This window comes from Bombina bombina, chromosome 5 (assembly GCF_027579735.1).
Source record: "Bombina bombina isolate aBomBom1 chromosome 5, aBomBom1.pri, whole genome shotgun sequence".
In the NCBI taxonomy this organism is placed as follows: Eukaryota; Metazoa; Chordata; class Amphibia; order Anura; family Bombinatoridae; genus Bombina; species Bombina bombina.
The window spans coordinates 244,442,099-244,460,922 of NC_069503.1; the positions used below are offsets into that span (position 1 = coordinate 244,442,099).

The following is an 18,824-nucleotide window of genomic DNA, read 5'->3' on the forward strand; positions in this document are numbered from 1 at the left end:
TATTAAGCCCTACACTTCCGCCACTATAATAAACCTATTAACCCCTAAACAGCAAGCCCCCCACAATGAAATATACTAAATTAAACTATTAACCCCTAAACCAAAAGCCCCCCACATCGTAATAAACTAATTTAAACTAGTAACCCCTAAACCTAACGACCCCCTAACTTTATATTAAAATTACAATTTCCCTAGCTTTAATTAAATTAAAACTTATCTGTCAAATTATAAGAACTAAGTTTAAACCAACAATTAAACTAATATAATTATTAAACTAAAATTAAACTAAGTTCCAATAAAATAAAACTAAACTTCACATTAAAATAATCTACTCTAAAAATTACAAAGTATCTAATTACAAAAAATAAAAAAGATTAAATTACAAAAAATAAAAAAGATTAAATAACAAAAACTAACAAACACTAAATTACGAAAAATAACAAATAAAATGATCCAAAATAAAAAAGAATTACACCAAATCTAATAGCCCTATCAAAATAAAAAAACACCCAAAAAAAAAAAAACCTAGCCTACAATAAACTACCAATAGCCCTTAAAAGGGCCTTTTGTAGGGCATTGCCCTAAGTTAAAGAGATCTTTTACCTGTAAAAAAAATACAAATACCCCTCCAACAGTAAAACCCACCACCCATCCAACCCCCCAAAATAAAAACCTAACTCTAAAAAATAAAATAAACTACCCATTGCCCTGAAAAAGGCATTTGTATGGACATTGCCCTTAAAAGGGCATTTAGCTCTTTTACAAGCCTAAACCCTAAACAAAACAAAAAAACACCCAAAAAAACCCTTAAAAAAACCTTTTACTAACCCTTGAAGATCCAATTACAGTTTTTGAAGTCCCGCTTGAACAATCTATATCCAGGCGGCGAGAAGTTTTCATCCAGATGGCCTCTTCTATCTTCATCCAGGTGGCGAAGTCCTCATCCAAGCGGCGAGAAGTCTTCATCCAGGCGGCATCTTCTATCTTGATCCCGGCGGTGCGGAGCGGGTCCATCCTGAAGACATCCGGCACAGAGAACTCTCTTCATAGGCGATTTAAGATGACATCCCTTGCATTCCTATTGGCTGAAAAATTTGAATCAGCCAATAGAAATTAGAGCTGCTAAAATCCTATTGGCTGTTCAAATCAGCCAATAGGATTTAATCAGCTCTCATTCTATTGGCTGATTTGAATCCCCGGGATCAAGATAGAAGATGCCCCCTGGATGAAGATAGAAGAGGCCCCGTGAATGAAGACTTCTCGCCGCCTGGATGAGGACTTCGCCGCCTGGATGAAGATAGAAGAGGCTGCCTGGATGAAGACTTCTCACCGCCTGGATGAGGACTTTGCCACCTGGATGAAGATCGTTCAAGCGGGACTTCAAAAACTGTAAGAGGATCTTCGGGGATTAGTGTTAGGTTTTTTTAAGGGTATTTTGGGTGGTTTTTTTTTTAGATTAGGGTTTGGGCAGCAAAAGAGCTATTTGCCCTTTTAAGCACAATGCCCATACAAATGCCCTTATTTAGGGCAATGGGTAGATTAGGTTTTTTAGACAGTTTTGTTTTTTTAGAGATTTTTGATAATTTGTTTATTTTGTGTAATGTATTTTTTTTTTCATTTTGGGGTGGCTTTTTATTTTTAGATTAGGGCTTGGGCATCAAAAGAGCTAAATGCCCTTTTAAGGGCAATGCCCATACAAATGCCCTTTTCAGGGCAATAGGTAGATTAGGTTTTACTTTATTTTTATTTTGTGGGTTTGGGGGGTGGGGGTTTGTATACTGTTAGGGGGTGTTTGTTTTGTTTTGTAGCAAAAGAGCTGTTAACTTTAGGGCAATGCCCTGCAAAAGGCCCTTTTAAGGGCCCTTGATAGTTTATTATTAGGTTTAGATTAGGGTTTTTTTTATTTTGGGGTGCTTTTTTGTTTAATGGTATTAGAATAGGAATAATTTTTATTGTTTTGTATAATTTTGTTTGTTATTTTTTGTAATGGTAGGTTTTAGTGTAAGTCAGCTTAGGTTTTATTTGACAGGTAAGTTTGTATTTATTTTAGCTAGGTAGTTAGTAAATAGTTAAAGGGATAGGAAACCCCCGAAAAAACTTTTCATTTTTTAAAACCTCATATCCAGTTGTTCAAAACATCAAATAACACATATAAGCTATTTTTTATCCTTTACGTGAAAAATGCAATAGCAAATATAAATTCTGCCAAGCCCTTCTTTTGGCAAATTATGCAGTTGAATTAATGAGTTCTACCTAGGTAGAACTATGATGGTGCCCTGCATGCGCATTGACACTTACGTGGCAACGCATGAGCATATCAGTCTTCTTACTTCCAGCGTCATCATCACCTTGCCTGATGCCGATGAAAGGGGGCGGGATGTGGGAGTGGCGTTGTAGGCGGAAAGACAACTAACGAGATATGTTTAAATGTGACTATTGCCCCCAAGACTGACATGCATGCATACCAGTAACCAATATAACATTCTCATTTTACCTGCTGTAACAAGAGAGTTACACACACAAACATGCCGAGATTTGTAAGCATAGCAGGGATGTTAATTATTAATGATAGTAACTCCCCCTGAGCTATTGCTTACAGTTTGGCAGTGCTTATATGGCTTTTTAACCCTGTAAATTAAGTTAAATAACGACAGCAGGAAAAAAACAAAGGCTGTGTGTAACGGCAGTGCTTAGATGGCTTTTTAACATTATAAATAAAGTGTGTAACGGCAGTGCTTATATGGCTTTTTAACATTATAAATGGTTAAAGAATGACAGCAGGGAAAAAACAAAGGCTGTATGTAATAGCAGCGCTTATATGGCTTTTTAAGCGTATATGCATTTGTAATTGGCTGATGGCTGTCACATGGTACGTGTATGCATTTGTGATTGGCTGACGGCTGTCACATGGTACAAGGGAGTGGAAATAGACATAACTTTTAAAATTGTCAGAAAAAAAATCTACTATTCATTTGATGTTCAGACTAAGTGCTATTGCATTGTCTTGTTATCTTGCATGTGTTGATTATGCAAATCTACTGTGTTGACTGGTCCTTTAAGTTAAAGAATAACAGCAGGGAAGAAACAAAGGCTGTGTGTAACGGAAGCTATCTCATTTACTAGATGCACATGTAAACATGGAGTATGGGCAATTAACTCTTCATTATGCATGCAATTGCCCTAAGTTTATACTGCGCATGCAAATTTGGAAGAGACAATTTTAATGAATATTCAAATAACCATCTCAGTGCTGCAGCATGATTTTCGGAAATAATTGAATGTGTAATCAGTGAATCCTTCCTTCAAATAGGGGCAGTCAATGAAGCTGTTTTTTGCTGAAATAAAAACATCATTTTAATTTATTTTCAAGCTTCTTTTTGAGGATCCAGTAAGTGCATTTTATTGGTAGTTACTTAAACTTTCTAATGGTGTAATTTTTATATGTGCAAAATACAAACAATTTCTAACCCTTTAATAACTATTTACTAACTAGTCTACCTAGCTAAAATAAATACAAACTTACCTGTGAAATAATAATAAAACCTATAACTATAAGTTATCTTGTAGCTAGCTTAGGTTTTATTTCACAGGTAAGTATGTATTTAGTTTTAAATAGGTATTATTTAGTTAATAATTGTAACTTTAGTTTAGCTCTATTTTCATTTTGTTAAAGTTAGGGGGTGTTAGGTTTAGAGTTAGGGTTACGTTAGGGTTAGGGGTAGGTTTCGGGGTTAATATATAGTTTAATTTAGGTTGTTGCAATGTGGGGGGCTGGTGGTTTAGGGGTTAATAGGTTTATTTAGTGGTAGTGATGTGAGAGGCCAGAGGTTTAGGGGTTAATACCTTTATTTAGTGTCAGCGATGTTGGGGAGCGGCGAAATAAGAGTTAATAACTTTAGTATAGTGGCGGCGATGTTGGGGTGTGGCGGAATAGGGGTTAATAACTTTAGTATAGTGGCAGCAATATCCGGAGCGGCAGATTAAGGGTCAATAGTTTTATTTAGGTGGCGGCGATATCAGGAGTGGCAGATTAGGGGTTAATAACATTATGTAGGTGGCAGCGATATCGGGAGTGGCAGAATAGGGGTTAATAGTTTTATTTAGGTGGCGACGATATCGGGAGCGGCAGATTAGGGGTTAATAGCTTTATTTAGGTGGCGGCGATATTGCGAGTGGCAGATTAGGGGTTAATAACAATATGCAGGTGCCGGCAATGTCAGTGGGGGGCAGATTAGGGGTGTTTAGACTTTGGGTTTATGTTAGGGTGCTAGGTTTAAATATAACTTTCTTTTTCCCTATAGACATCAATGAGGCTCCTGTAGAGAAACTTCACTGTGTGGGGTGAAGATAACACTGAGAAAAATAGACAGAACAAAATACAAAACATCAATTGCGCTTTGTATTTTGTACTTATGAGTATGAATTTCTTTGTGTTTTATTAAAAATCTAGTGTACCTAAATTACGATTTAGGCTGTATGTCCTGCAACACATATCAGACTCTCTGGATTCTTAACCCCTTATTGACCATAACACTTTTCCATTTTCTTACCGTTTGGGACTGGGGCTATTTTTACATTTCTGCTGTGTTTGTGTTTAGCTGTAATTTTCCTCTTACTCATTTACTGTACCCACACATATTATATACCGTTTTCTCACCATTAAATTGACTTTCTAAAGATACCATTATTTTCAAATAGAGATGAACAGTGTCAACATCAATATATCTGATATTGATGAGATCTCTAAACAAGTAGCACAGTCACTTCTACCTCAATTTCACCAAATTAAAAATGAGCTTTCTTCACTCTCTACAGAAATGAAACATTTTACCTCTAGATTATCAGAGATGGAGACTAAAATTTCAGATATTGAGGATTCCTCGATTAACTAGAACAGATAACTCAGCAACATACAATAAAAATATGTGAACTTACCGATAAACTAGAAGACTTAGAGGATAGGTCACGTCGGAACAATTTAAAGGTAATAGGTCTACCAGAGAGTCCCAGGTATCAGGATCTAATATTTTTTGCTGCAATAACACTCCCGCAATTACTTGGTATTAACTTACAGGAGCAGAATATCTCTGTAGATAGAGCACATCGGATAGGCACTATTAGAAATCTACCAGAAAACATTACACAGAAACGACCTATCATGATCAAATATTTGAATTTCCAGGATAAAGTTAGTATCTTAAGAGCGTACAGGAAGCTCCAAAATTTAGAAATTGATCATAACAAAATACTGCTATTTCAAGATTTCTCCTCCCAGGCAGCCGCAAAATGGAAAGAATTTGCGCCATATTGCACTACGCTGATTAATTTGGGTCTCTCTGCTAGACTGATATATTCGGCAAAAATTAAACTCTTTAATGAAAATGAAACTATTACGCTAAATACACCACAAGAAGCTAGGGCTTTTCCCGTCAAATACAAAGATAGATAGTAGAAAGTATAACAAATCTGTCTTCTTCTCACTTATTATGTCTGGTGATAAATGTTATTATGGTTTAGCACGTATTTATATTTATGTATTATAGAGTGGAATATCTTCATAAAAGATGTTAGAATAAATTATTTTTTGAGCCAAGGGGGTTGGGGGTTCCTTTTTTTTCTTTTAATTATTTATTTTAAAATATAATGCCTTTGCTAAAGATCATATCTTGGAATGTAGGTGGGATTATGAGCCAGATAAAAAGGAAACAGGTCTTAGCCTAGCTTAATAAAAGAAAGGCTGATATAGCTCTTTTACAAGAGACTCATCTGACAGAAGCCAAACATAAAAAGCTAAAATTTAATTGGGTAGGTGAAGTTATTTTCACCCCTTGTTCTACGCGTAAAAGGGGAGTTGCAGTTCCTTTCAGAAAAGGTCTAGAATATTAAATTATCTCTCAAGAAGCAGATCCGGGGGAACGTTATATCATTTTAAAAATAAAGGTGGGAAACCGTATACTCACCTTATGTAACGTATATGATCCAAATTCTATTGATGAGAATTTTTGGGAACGGCTGAAGACAAAATTGTTCGAATATGTAAATACTAATTTGTTGGTCGGTGACTTCAACATGTTTTTTAATAATATAGATAGATTACAGACAACAAGCCACTATGATATTAAGATTCCTAAAAAGGCGTGTAGAATTCTTAAATCCTTCTGTAGCACACTTAAGATTAAGGATATTTGACGACTTCTCTACCCTAATACCCGAGCATTCTCATATGAATCTAAACAGTATAGATCATTAGAACAAAAGAACAAGAGAGAGAGCAGAGAAGCACCTGGAAATGGCCGTATTTAGAGTGCAAATATTTAATGGTACAGGGTAACAAAAAATGTACAGGGAAAAATCCCTATTAAAACAAAACACCAATACAGAGATGGAGGTGTAGAAAGAAAGATCTAAATGACAAACATCGGCTAACGCATTTCGGCGTGAGCCTTACTCATAGCCTAATAAAACAAATGTGTTCAGAAGGGTTTAAAAAACATAGCTCCAAAGGTGATTGGAAACTGGGGTACACACCCTCTATCTAATTAACCAATCAAGACCAAATATACATACCCCCACCTCCCCCTAACCCTCCCGTTTGCTAATTAACAAAATACTAATGCATATAATACAAATATACATATATGTATTAAATCGGATAACGTAGGAGTTATGAGTACAATCCTATACATGAATCCCCCGGTCATTTGCATCACTGAGTACTCCCATATTACAAACTGATCGATAATCAAATGCAAAACATGTGTCTAGCTAATTTTAGGGAACAGACGATCAGATCAGATGTGAGTCATACGTCACCAGCAAGATACCACAACATCACAGGGATCGTGTATCCCAATACTGGACGGGGCCCGCTGTCAGTGTAAAAAACAAGAACGCACCGATTGGTGGGCTGTCAAAAGCTCTCCACCAATCCCTCAACCGGAGTCCGCCCCTGTGATGCACGTCATCATCACAGGTAAATAAACATGTCGGGCACTAGTAATGATTTAAAGCAAACCAAATGACGAGAAAAATCCCAAAGGGAAAATAACACACTAATAGACCTGTATAAAGGAATACCTCCTATATAGTGGTATGCACAAATAAATACGAGTTGCAACAATAAGATCAGAAAACGGGGCAATTCTTAGTTTCAAACTAGCCGCGCTACATATGTACAATAGTTACAGCCTGAGGCAATCTCTATCCTTACGTGTAATCCATATATAAATAGATCCGTATAGCAGCAATTGCACTTCATGTGTACAATTATTGCGGCCAAAAGAGATCACTATTCTCGCTTGTAGTCCATACTCACGCCCATGTTGTTGACAACCTGATAGGTAAATTTGCAGGGGAACAACATACAAATAAAGCCCAACTGTCCATGCCAAGTGGACAGGAGCACTTATGAATTCATACTTACGGGTCAGACCCAACCAGAATAATCCAATGGGCTCAATGCTAGAACAGCAGAATGGAAATATTAAAGTGTGAAAATAAAACATAAAAAGAATACAAATTAGTAATAAGTAATGATTGGATTAATCCTTACATACAAAGCCTCAGTTCTAAAAAGGCAAACAAAAATAGCACTAGTGTAACCACATCATACTTAAAGTATAAACACTCATCAGATATTGTAGTATGACCAAAAGGAAAAGTGGAGAAGAGATAGGCTGGAAGGGGATCACTCCTTCATGTCCTAATATATAGGTTGCTAAAGGAAGTTCACCGTGACCAGAAATTGATCAAATCAAATTCTGAGTTGAGGCCTCCTGGAATCCTAGTCTTTAACTTAAAGACCCAGAAGGCCTCTCTTTCACCAAGCTTGTTCACCCTATCACACTGGGTGATAGGGTGAACATTATCAATGATACTCCACTTAAAGGACCCTAATGACTTGTTGTGTATTTCAACAAAGTGTCTCACCAGGGGAATTGTCTTAGACCCTATTCTAATATCCGACAGATGCTCCTTTATGCGGGTTCGCGCCTCTCTTGTTGAGAGCCCAACATATTGTAGAGAGCACAAATTACAAGTGATCAGATAGACTATAAACGTTTGTCTGCAGTTTAAGCAGTATTTAATATTGGACCTCTCACCCGTCACTGAGGATTGAAAGACATCCCCTGTCACTACCTTTTCACAGGCAACACACGTGTGGTGGTGACACCTGAAGACTCCCACAGATGTCAACCAAGCGGAAGCACTATTTTGGGTAGACTCCGACCAAATCTTGGTGGGGGTGACCATATTTCCAATTGTCCTGTTCTTTTTATAAGCAAATCTGATCCCCCTTTCCACCACATCAGTTAGTCCATCATCAGCTGATAGGAGGCTGAAATGTTTCCTCACTATTTGACAGACCTCATCATATTGTTTGGAGTACTCAGTGATGAATGACACCCTGCTGGTAGTGTCCATACTAACTCCCTCCCTTCTCCTCATTCCAGACAGTAATGTTTTGCTTGGAATTCTCCCTACATCTCTCCTGGCCTTCATGATCACTCGGGGATCGTATCCCCTCTCCTTGAGTCTAAGAGTCAAGTCATCCGCCTGTTTCTCATAAACAGAATGAAATGTACAATTCCTTTTCAGGCGGATAAATTGACTCTTAGCCACACCCCTGAACACTCTCCTGGGGTGGCAACTTGCTGCGTGTAATAACGAATTACCCGTTATGGGTTTACAAAAGACTTCTGTACTGATCCTTTGGCCCTCCTTACCTTCCAGTGAAATGTCTAGGAAGTTCACACATCTATCCTGTACCTCAGACGTAAACCTCAGACCGAAATCATTATTGTCAAGACCAGCCACAAACTCACCAAGTTGTGAGTCGGTTCCTCCCCAGATAAAAAGCAGATCATCTATAAATCTGCCATACCAGATGATCTCCGATCTGAAGGGATTTTGATCTCCAAAAACGTGGGACAGCTCCCACCACCCCATGAAGATGTTTGCATAGGATGGGGCAAACTTTGCTCCCATGGCTGTCCCACTCCTTTGGAGATAAAACTGTCCCATAAATTCAAAATAATTGTGAGTGAGGAGGAACCGAGTCACCTCAATCACAAAGTTAATAAACGCTGGCTTCTCACCATAGCATCTATTTAGGAAAAAGCATATAGCCTCCACCCCTTTATCGCAAGGAATGCAGGTGTATAGGGACCTGACATCCACCGTGAGCCATCTGTAGTGGTTTTTCCACCTTAGTTGACTCAACAGGTTTAAAACATGTTTCGTATCCGCCAGGTGACTCCACAGAGTGCTCACTATTGGCTGTAGGATACTGTCCAACCACTCGGAGAGATGCTAGAGTAGGGAGCCAATCCCACTCACAATCGGCCTCCCCTGTACGTTCACCAAAGATTTATGTACCTTTGGGAGATGTTTAAAAGTCGCGATGGTAGGGTTCACAACCAGTAGATAATCTTTTGTGGCAGGGTCAATAAACCCACCCTCCACCCCATCATCGACTAGGGAGGCCAATTGTGACTGGTATTTTCGAGTGGGGTCTCCCGGCAAGAGTAGATAATCATCCACATTAGTTAGTTGTCTTAGGGCCTCTGAGACAAAGTCCTCTTTGTTCTGCAGGACAATGGTGCCACCCTTATCTGCTGCCCTAATGATGATCTCATCATTCTTGCCAAGCTTATCTATAGCGATTCTCTGTTTCTTAGTGATATTGCTCCTTTCCCCCCTTGTTGATTTAAAATAGAGGCGGGTGAGGTCCTCCTCTACCCTACTTTGGAATTTCTCCAGAAGGTTACCACGATACTGAATCGGGTAAAAGGTGGATTTATCCCTAAAATTGGGTAATTTACCACATGCCATTAGGTTCATTTCCCCACCTTCTGAGAGAGATTCCAAGGTCCCAATATCACAGTATTCCTGGAAACTAAGGGTGCTATCTCTCTGGGCCCCCAGTGGCCTCAATCCCATATCCAGACCCATGGTACCGTGGCTCTCATCAGTTTCCCTCACGGGATACATCTTAAAAAATTTTTTTAGAGTCAAATCACGTATGAGCTTGTTGACATTCAATAGTGTCCTGAATAGGTTAAAGTCCGCCGTAGGTACAAATGTTAAACCCAGGCTCAGAACTTCAAGTTCGCTGGTACCTGGAGTATACTTTGAAAGATTGATGATGTTCAAAATCTGTAGTTCCCCCTTCCTCTTCCTCTACTCTGGGGATACCTCCGTTGCTCCTTGTATTGAATGTTCGTGTCCTGATCCCTTTGTTGGTTTCCTTCTCCCCCCCCTTCTGGTCATTTTTGGGGTAAGGAAAAAACCTGATCGATCTGGGTTTGATCTTGATTCCGATTTTCACTCCTCAGCCCTGTACCAGTGGTTGGTTCCTCCCTGTAGTTTGTCTGAGAATAGAATTGTTGGGTGGGTGTTTTGAGAATTGGGGTTGTTTCTTTGGGTCTTACACTTTGGTCAGGGGGACGTTCCTCCCCTCCTGATCCAGACCCTGATCCCTCTGACTCACCCTCACTCTCAAAAAAGTTTACCCTCCTTCCTCTATTTCTTCTGTATAGATCATTCTCACGTATTGATTTTTTTCTAGGTTCAGATAGAATATTTGGCCTTGATGTAAAAGCTCAGATCGGTGATTTTGCTATCTCTGATAATGCACCTATATCTTTAGACTTGAAATGGGGAGATTCTAATTATGAACCTGCTAACAGCTATACATTTCCCCGTTTCTTATCTAATAATATCGAATTTGGGAAAAGACTTGTTTCCATTTGGCATGAATATGCCATCCAAAATAGTGCCTATATTTGTAAAGAAGAGATCTTTTGGGAAACAGCCAAAGCATAATTAGAGGAGAGATTAAAAAATATACAATTAGGCTTAAGAAAAAAAACTCTTTTCTAGAGAAACTGAATTATCAAACCATCTCAAATACAAATATAACATGTATATAACGTCACCTACTCAGACAAATTGGCATAATTATATGAAGGCCAAACAGGAATGGGAAAATATCAATTTATAGAAAGCTTCTACACAGGAGCTGAGATATAAAACTAAGTTTTATAGATATGGTAACAAGATAGGGAAGTTTTTATCCAAATGTGTAAACACACAGAAACCCTATAAATCTATTACTAAAGATGGGAAAAGGCTTACTAATGTTGGCAATTAAATTAGAGTTTCATTAATTTTTTAAAAATCTATATTCCGCCCCACTAATTAATGAGTAAAATAAAAAGGATTTCTGGGAAAAAAATGTCACAGCCAAAACTCTCCACACAAGAGATAGATATGTTGAACGTCCCTATTATGGAACTAGAAGTATTCCAAGCAATAGATAGCCTCAAAGCTGCTGGCCCAGACCTCTTACCTGCTGAAATTCTTAGAAATAAGATAAACTCTCCCCTCTTGAATCTATTTAATGACTATCTATGTAATGGTAAAATACCATGACCTTATTTTCCGCCTCCAAAATAACTTTGATTCTTAAAAAGGGCAAAGACCCTGAAGCAATTGACTCTTATTGCCCAATATCCCTACTAAACACGGACTACAAAATCTTTACAACTATCTTAGCACACAGACTTAAACCATTTATGGGCTCTTTGATCCATCTGGACCAGGTCGGTTTCATGTCACAAAGGAATCCTTCCGCAAATATTAGTAAAACATTTCTCTTGATAGACTTTTTTTCAAGGTCTAAAAATAAATCTTGTCAAGATCTTGCTATATTATCTGTCAACGCCCAAAAAGCATTCGACACAATCACATGGGACCACTTGTTTCATGCTATGAAAGTGTTTGGATTCAGAGATCAATTTCTAAACTGTATCCGAGCCATATATGTAAACGCATCTTCAATGCTACTGGTCAATGGTTCATCCACAAGCTCCTTTCCTATCACTACAGGAATGCGACAAGGCTGTCCAATCTCTCCTCTCCTTTTTAATCTTGCAATTGAACCATTGACCATAATGCTTAGGAAAAACTTACAGGGGATTCCATTAGCAGATAACTGTATTAAACTATTACTTTCTGCAGATGACCTGTTACTATTTCTTAATAACACTCAAGAAGAGATACCCCAGATACTAGATATAATTTCTGATTTCGGATCCTTTTCGGGGTATAAAATCAATATAACCAAATCCGAATTATTATGGCTAAGAAAGACACCACAGATTTATTACTCACCTACTTTTAAAATTGCCGAAAAATGTATTACATATCTTGGAATTAAAATCAGTATAAATCCCATGAATTGGTATAACCTAAACTACCCTCCTTTATTCTTGAAAATCAAATCAGATCTGATGAAATGGGCTAATTTACCCCTGTCGATTGCCGCAAGAATCAATTTAATTAAGATGATTGTCCTACTTAAACTTATGTATTTTATGCAAAATATCCCCATTCTTATAACAAAAACAGATGACAAATTCTTGGATAATTGTATTAGGAGATTTATTTGGGGGCCCGGCAGAAAGCGCATTGTGCTATATAAACTAGCTTAACTAAGACAATTTGAGGGACTCGCATTCCCAATATTCTCTATTTATAATATTATCTGTCTTGCAAAAGTAGCCATGGATTGGCTTACTGGTGGGGATTATGTCGCGTTTCTAGATGTGGAACAAAAGTTAACCTATCCCTTTTCCTTAAGCGCATTATTGTACTGCCCTAACAAATTTATTCCAAACAAGATTAAGAAAAAATACATAATATTTCATATCATCCTAGCTTGGGAAGCTATTCGGACCACCTTAAAATGTAATCCTTCTCTCTTTGATCTATTACCTATTGCGGGAATCCGCGGTTTATACTGGGTCTGAACAATAAGTTATTCAATAGATGGGCTTCCTCTGGGATCTTTTTTTCTAATCCAATTTAAGGAAGCTGAAATTTCCAATGTACATACCTTTGAAAATATTAAAGAACGTTTTCAGCTCAGGAATGCAGATTTTTATGCATACCTGCAAGTTTGGCACTGGTATTTTGAAATAATTAAAGATAGCAACATGGAATGGATATACCCAGGCATTAAAATGGACCTTTCTTTATATAAAATAGGTAAGCATTCCATTAGTTATTGGTACATAATGATCCTGTCAGAGTCTGGTGAGTCTAATGTGCTTGAAATCTGCTCAAAATGGCATCCAGTTCTTCCAAACCTAGATGAAGACAAAGTGAAGCATAGCATTATATCATTAGAGAAAGCCACACTATCTGCAATGTGGCGTGAATCTCATTTTAAAATCTTAAATAGAGTTTATGTCTCTCCTGCCAGAATTAATAAATGGTATGCTTTCTCTCAAAATTTATGCCCCAGATGTAGTTCTTCTGAAGCCGATCTTGTTCACATGTTCTTGAGTTGCCCAAAAATACAACAGTTTTGGAAACGTATACAATTTTGGCTAAGTAAGGTGACAGCTATTCATATAGTGTTAGAGCTACAACATATTTTGTTCTTAACAGATGTTAGGGATAAGTAATACAATAGTGACTTCATCAATACAACAATTCTAGGGGGGAGATATCTTATTCTGAAGAACTGGAAGAAGAATAGGGAACCAACTATTAATAACTTAACATTTCTATTACAATCACAATTTATGATAGAGCAGTTTGATAATGCGAATAACTCTGAAACACAACAAAATAGATTTGTCACAAAATGGTTGGACTTTATTAAATTATATAAAAGCAACTTACAAACACAGCTCTTGACCCCTTTTCAAAATTTAGGGCTAGAAGAGTAGGTCCATACGGATATTATATATAATCTTTTTATTCTTTTTTTCTCTTTTCCTTTTTTTTTTTTTCTTTCCCCTCAACCCTCTACTATTCTATTAATTGTCCTTAGTGGTTTCTCGTAACCTTCCTATTAATTTAAGGTTGTGATATTTATACATCATCCTGGTTCATATGTTATTGAATTTATTGTACATAAATATCTTTTCTTCCAGGAGAATGTTCCAGATGTGACAGGCTATATGGTGGAACATACCTGTTTTTTCTCTTCCTTTGGTTATTTACCAGAACTATCTTAATTTCTTTGATTGAAGAATTTTGTTGATTCTGTATGGTTTAGATATTGTTAATCAATTGTGCTTTAAATTTACGTCAACCCTTATAGATGCTGTCTATGTTATCATCTATGTCTTTTTTTTTGTTTTTTGAAACGACCTTAATAAAAATTAATAAAATAAACAATATAGTAGCTTGAACAAAAGGACATTTGTATAAAAATTGTCTACATAAAGGTGGTAACCTTTGTTCATCAGGGGTAAAATCAGGTCCCAGACAATCTTGCAGTGGTTCCCATATGTTCTGGGCAGCCTGGAGGGTCAAGGTGGATATACTTTCCCTCATACACCTGAAAGGCCTGAGTATACCCAGTCTCGCTCTCAGAGAGCTTATACACCTTTACTCTATACCTGGAGCGCTTGGAAAAACTATACTGCTTGAATACCAGCCTTCCCTTATACTTCATCAGGAATTCATCCACACTTATATTCCTTCCAGCTGTATAAGCCTCTGCAAACCTGGCAGTAAAGTGGGTAATCAGGGGGCGGATTTTATACAGCCTGTCAAACTGGGGATGCTCCCTAGGGGGGCACAGGCTGTTGTCGCTGAAGTGCATGAAATGTAGAATCATTTCATACCTCTTCCTCAACATACTCTGGGAGAAAATGGGAATCGAGCAAATGGGGCTACTGCTCCAGTAGGAGTGGATGGAGGGTTTCTTTATGATGCCCATCAGCATAGTCAATGCCCAGAATTTTTTCATTTCTGGCACATCAATGGGGGCCCGTTGCTGCTTTGCAAAAAAAGTGTCAAGCTTTGCAGCATGGAACTGATGGACATATAGATTAGTTTGGGCAACAATGTTCCTCAATACATCATTGCCCAGAAACACCTCCATAAACTGTTGAGGGCTAAATACTGCCACATCCACATTGATGACAGGATTTGCAGTGAAGGGTGGGATATCTTGCTTCTGGTGATGAGGCATTACCCACTTTTCAGCAGCAATGGCAGCTGGAGCAACACGTCTCCTTCTGGCAGTGGGGCTAGCAGCCACAGATATATCACTATCGGTTTAGACTGTATCTAATGATGTATCTGAGCATATGGCACCGTCAAAATTGGGGTCAGAGTCAGACATAGAGGCGTCTGACTCTGACGCAAGGATGGCATATGCTTCCTCAGCACTATATGTTCTCTTTGACATGATTTATTTTCAACAAAAATCAACACAAAATTTAAATTAACTAAATGGCTCTCTCAAAAAAATACTTAAAAAAATTAGCCCCTAAGAAATGCACAGAGATAAAAAAAAAAGTGTTGCTGTGCTACTGCGAGTGATTTATAGTGATCACTGGCAAGCTAGGGGTTAATGGCTCTGAAAAGAACCTTTGGGTCTCACAATTTTTAACAAATATATCTCTCTCTCCTAAACACAGATCTCTCTGCCTCTCCCACAAAAACACAAGTGAGGAGAGGGAGGGATATCCACACTGTTAACTACTAATATTGACATGATCAGACAAATGGAATATTTTATTATCATTTTTTGTTATTGTGACAAGCTCAGATTGGATGATCCTAGCCTGCCTCTATGATGATGCAGGCTAGGGACACCCCCAGAAGCCTCATGATGCACTGGGCCTCGCCATCTTTGAAGCCACATGGGGAGGGGGCTAAATGGGGCTATTTTATTAAAAAATAAATATATTTGTTTTAATCTTTTAATATATTTTGTTATTTTACTAAGTGCCTCAACCCACCGAGGCACTTAGCACACTTACAGAGCATCAGAAGCCTGCCCGATGGCTTCCGATGCTCTGTCTGACAGCTGGGCTCCACGTGGAGTGAAACTGGAAGTGATCGCTCCATGGGAGTGATCAAAACAGAGCCCGGCAGGAACAGTATTGCAGGATGCCTCAACATCAAAGCATCGCTTCCAGCGCTCAGATTACCTAAGGACCTGTCAGGCACGTCCTTAACTGACACCCTTTGTAGGACGTGCCTGACACATCTTTGGTCACCAAGGGGTTAATAAAATAGTACAAATGCTTATTGTAATACAATAAAAAATTGTGATACTTGTTGCTAGACATATTTATCATTTGCTACTTATATCTATATAATCTATCTATCTATCTATATGTGTGTATATACAGTATATATATATATATATATATATATATATATATATTTTTTTTTGTGTGTGTGTATATATATATATATATTTGTGTGTGTGTATATATATATATATATATGTATATATATATATATATTTGTGTGTGTGTGTATATATATATATATATGTATATTTTTGTGTGTGTGTGTATATATATATATATTTATATGTATATATATATTTGTGTGTGTGTGTATATATATATATGTATATATATATTTGTGTGTGTGTGTGTATATATATTTTTGTGTGTGTGTGTATATATATATATATATGTATATTTTTGTGTGTGTGTGTATATATATATATATGTATATTTTTGTGTGTGTGTATATATATATATATTTATATGTATATATATATTTGTGTGTGTGTGTATATATATATATGTATATATATATTTGTGTGTGTGTGTATATATATATATGTATATATATATTTTTGTGTGTGTGTGTATATATATATATATACTGTATATAATTAAAACATGCTGCTCTTTCATATTAATTATCATTTTTTGGTATCTGGTCCTTTTAAATTATTGCACACATTTATTTTACTAACTGAAAATCTGTTTTTTCCCATTTCTGTGTCCACTGTGACACCTGCCATTTTCCCTATAAAATGTTTACATTTACCTGAAGCAGATTAATCTGAACATATCACGTTTTTACTGTGCTGTTAGCAAGGTGTGTATCCATTATAGCAAGCATTTAATTTACTTCTGAATCACTTCTATGATGTTAAAGTGACACATGTCGCATCATCATTCAAGTTATAGGGTTAGGGTAGAGAAGCCATTATTTTGTTCTTCCTTATACAAATTGAATAATAACCTGAACCATACTGGATAGCTGAAAAGTGGAGTTAAATTTAGGAAAAAACAAAACTTCCTTGTTGTTCACTGAATGTTTTATACATACAATACATAAATAAATGTAAGATTATATATCTTTATAAAGGGGAGTTAAAGTAACGTTTCCATTTGTCAGTTAACAAGAGCCATATGTTGTGCACTTCAGATTGTGAAACTTGTTTTTTTAATATTAATGTGATCTTGGGTATTGTACATTTCTCTCCTTAGCTTCCCAATGAATTTTTAGAAAATAGAGACATTATTGCAAAGTGGGCAATTTGCACAGGCAATTCCATGCATGAGCTGTACTGAGCAAGATGAGTAATGAACTATAATGCTGGGTTATTTCAGCTTTTAGACTGTTTCAAAGTTGTAGAAAAATGCACATCAAACAAAAAACTTCTCAATTATCTGTAGTGTATTTATATAAGGTAAAGGGACAGTCAACTCCAAAATTGTTATTGTTTAAAGAGATAGATAATCCCTTTATCTATCTATCTATCTATCTATCTATCTATCTATCTATCTATCTGTCTGTCTGTCTGTCTGTCTGTCTGTCTGTCTGTCTGTCTGTCTGTCTATCTATCTATCTATCTATCTATATATATAAATATACTTTTTACCTCTGTGATTACCCCTGATAACATGGCTATTTATTTAAAATATATTGAATTGCATTTTAGCCACTTAGTGATGTGTCATGCACAACTCCATAGGAGAGAGCACAATGTTATATATATGGACCACATGGATTAGCAGTCTCCTGTTGTGAAAAGCAAATAAAAAAGCAAGCAATAAGAGGCTGCCTGTATTGGCTTTGAAACACGCAGAAATTCAGAGGTTTACATGTTATAAAGTATATTAATATATCAATGTTGTTTGTGCAAAGCTTGGGAAAGGTAGTAAAGGCATTATCTATCTTTTTATATAATAGCAATTTTTGTATTGACTGTCCCTTTAAACTTAATTTCAGAGTGTATACAACAGTGAACATTTCTAGCAAGCATTATTTATGTCATTTTTTTAATCACTATGTAGATGAATTATGGCCTAGATTTGGAGTTCGGCGGTAAAAGGTCTGTTAACGCTCCGCGGGCTTTTTTCTGGCCGCACCATAAAATTAACTCTGGTATCGAGAGTTCAAACAAATGCTGCGTTAGGCTCCAAAAAAGGAGCGTAGAGCATTTTTACCGCAAATGCAACTCTCGATACCAGAGTTGCTTACGGACGCGGCCGGCCTCAAAAACGTGCTCGTGCACGATTCTCCCATAGGAAACAATGGGGCTGTTTGAGCTGAAAAAAAACCTAACACCTGCAAAAAAGCCGCGTTCAGCTCCTAACGCAGCCCCATTGTTTCCTATGGGGAAACACTTCCTACGTCTGCACCTAACACTCTAACATGTACCCCGAGTCTAAACACCCCTAACCTTACACTTATTAACCCCTAATCTGCCGCCCCCGCTATCGCTGACCCCTGCATATTTTTTTTAACCCCTAATCTGCCGCTCCGTAAACCGCCGCAACCTACGTTATCCCTATGTACCCCTAATCTGCTACCCCTAACACCGCCGACCCCTATATTATATTTATTAACCCCTAACCTGCCCCCCACAACGTCGCCGACACCTGCCTACACTTATTAACCCCTAATCTGCCGAGCGGACCTGAGCGCTACTATAATAAAGTTATTAACCCCTAATCCGCCTCACTAACCCTATCATAAATAGTATTAACCCCTAATCTGCCCTCCCTAACATCGCCGACACCTAACTTCAATTA

The 18,824-nt window shown here is 37.3% G+C and overlaps 1 protein-coding gene across 1 annotated transcript in view; it reads right to left on the bottom strand.

Moving 5' to 3' along the window:
- GAD2 (glutamate decarboxylase 2) overlaps positions 1-18,824 on the bottom strand; it is a 273,704-nt gene that overhangs the window by 59,154 nt on the left and 195,726 nt on the right. The window lies entirely within an intron of this gene.